General features: G+C 43.6%; 1 pseudogene; it reads left to right on the top strand.

The window, feature by feature from the left end:
• The first annotated feature begins 624 nt into the window (after nt 1-624).
• LOC102866049 overlaps nt 625-2,759 on the top strand; it is an 8,345-nt pseudogene continuing 6,210 nt past the window's right edge.

Below are 2,759 nucleotides of genomic sequence, written 5' to 3'. Positions count from 1 at the left end.
AAGAAGCAGATCACTAGATCTTTCTCGAGAGGTGAGTTGGTGAACTGTAACTGTCAATCTTAACACCAGCACAGGGAACTTAATAAAATTAGAGTGGGAGGTGCCACCTACATAGCTCTTCTCTATCTTTCAAATTAAACCACTCCCTTTGCCCAAAACACTCCTGCCCACCAAGTCCACTCTTTGGCCGGCCACTGTGAGGCCTTCTTTGCCCCTTAACCCTCTAGTCTACCCCCTTTTCCTAAAGTTTGAACAAAGGAATTTTTTAACTATTTTTGCATTTGCTGGAATTCTTGGGTGGTGCAAATGGTACTCACTCTCAAATACTTACCAGAACAGTGGTGGTTTGAATCTACCCACAGACGCTTCAGAAGGCCTGCGCTGGCTACTTGTGAAAATGCAGTTCTACCTCCACACCCGTGGGGGCGCCATGGGCCGAAATCAACTCACTAGCTGCAGGTTTGGTTTGGGTTTGTTGTCATGGTTGACGTGTTGATCTGAGCTTCCGGAAGGTGAGGGAGTGGGAGAAATGATTTATTGAGTTACTTTGTTTGCTTCTCTTGCTTTAATCATTTGTTTGGAGGAGCTGGGGTTTTGCTGTTCAGGAGGGCTGGGTGTCCGAGCATGGCCTCCCCTGACGTCCAGGCACCCCGCCCCCCACCCTGCGGCTCTGGCACCCCAGCCTGGCCCAGGGCGGCAGCTCTGGCTCCCTGCGTCCAAGGTGCCCATTTCTTTGGAATTTTTATAAACTTGTTTTGTTCGTGGCTTCCGTCTTCGCATGTGTTCCATCCTCCTCCACAGATCAGATGGAAATGAAGCCTTTTATGAAGTTTCCCTCCGTTGCAGCTGGAAAATTGGCAGCTGTGGGGGTTTGAAGTGAGTCGGAAAGTCTGTGCCCCGCTGGCGACATCACACTTCAAAGGTGGGGGGCGTTTACAAGTTTGTTTATAAGTGGCAGAGCAGGAGTTAGGGTGACGTGGCTCTTTTTTGAAATTTTGGCCATAGGACTGTTAATCAAATATACACTCATACAGCTAGAGCCAAAGAGGAGAAAATCGAAGATTTTTATCCAATTTTGCGGTTCTAAATGGACCAAACATGCAGTCAAGGTGCATTCCTAATTGGTGGCAGGCAGGTAGAAGTTGGAAACAATGAAGAAGGAAGGGTAGTTAACAAAGTACAGACTTGGTGACAGAAATGACGCTGGAAGTAGCATGATCAGATTTGTGCCTTCAATGATTTATTCATCGCAGATACCTTTCTGAAAAAACAAACAACAACAACCAAAAAAAACCACAACACACACACAAGAAAAACCTAAACACGCAAGCTGGGACTTCACATATGGACCTTGCCAGGTGGACTGCATAGGAATGAGATTGAGTCCATCGGGGACGAAATTGTTGAAAAGCAGTAAAAACAAGACATCACATCATCAATTTACTCGTGTGCAAGTTCAAACTGAAGCTGAAGAAAATTAAAACAGGTCCAAAAGAACCAAAATATGATCTTGAGTCTATCCCACTGGAATTTAAAAATCATCTTAAAAATAGTTCAGAAGCATTGAACACCAATGACTGAAGACCAGATGATGTGGGATGAGGTTAAGGGTATCATCATCCAAGAAGAGAGCAAAAAGTCACTAAAGTACAGAGGAGAAAGAGAGTATCAAGCTGGATGTCAGAAAAGACCCTAAAAATTGCACTGGAGTATTGAGAAGCCAAAACAAAGGGAAAAGATGCTGAGATGCTGGAGTATAAGACCTGAACTGAAGATTTCAAAGGGCAGCTGGGGAAGACAAACCAAGCTATTCAACCTAGAACTAAAGAATAAAAAGGGAAGAACTCACTCAGCTTTTCTCAAGCTGAACGAACTGAAAAAGATATTCAAGCCTCGAGTTGCAGTACTTACAAATGCTATGGGCAAAATCTTGAATAATCTAGGAGATACCAAAAGAAGAGGCAGGGAGTAAGCAGTGACTGTACCAAAAAAAGAATGGGCTAATACTGAAATATTCCAGGAAGTGCTATATAAATCTAGAGGAAATTCAAGCTGTGCTAAAGGCATTGGCAAAAAATAAGGCCCCAGAAATAGATGAGATACCAATTGAAATGTTTCAAATGACAGATGCAACCCTGGCCATGCTCACCAGTCTATGCCAGGAAATTTGGAGGACAGCTGCCTGGCTGACTACAAAAGACATTGTTCCCATTTCCAAGAGTGGTGATCCAACAGAATGTGGAAGTTATTGGACAGTATCATTAATACCACATGCAAGCAAAATACTGCTGAGGATCATTTAAAAATGGCTAGAATAATAATACATAGAGAACTGCCAAAGTTTAAGCTGGATTTAAAAGAGGCTATGACACCAGGAATTTAATTGCTAATGTCAGATGGATCTTGGCTGAAAACAAAGAATACCAGAACACTGTCTATTTTTGCTTTATTCACTGTGCAAAGGCATTTGACATTGTGGATCATAATAATTATGGCTAACATGGAGAAGAATGGGAATCCCAGAGCACTTGACTGTGCTTGTGCAAAAACCTATATGAAGACCAAAAGGCTGTTGTGCAAACGCAGCAAGGGAACATTGCATGCTGCATGCTTTAAAATTAGGAAAGGAGGGGAGCTCTGGTGGTCTAGTGGCAAGAAGCTGCAACTACAATCCCAGAGGTGCACGGTTCGAATCCACCAGATGCTCTGCCGGGGAAGGAGGGGCAATCTCCTCCTGTACCAGTCAGATCTGATTTGAC

This window comes from Elephantulus edwardii, unplaced genomic scaffold, assembly GCF_000299155.1.
Source record: "Elephantulus edwardii isolate Elephantulus edwardi_28Jun2011 unplaced genomic scaffold, EleEdw1.0 scaffold00045, whole genome shotgun sequence".
NCBI classification, from domain to species: domain Eukaryota; kingdom Metazoa; phylum Chordata; class Mammalia; order Macroscelidea; family Macroscelididae; genus Elephantulus; species Elephantulus edwardii.
Note: the sequence above shows the minus strand (reverse complement) of the source record. Positions and strands in the feature narration are given on the sequence as shown.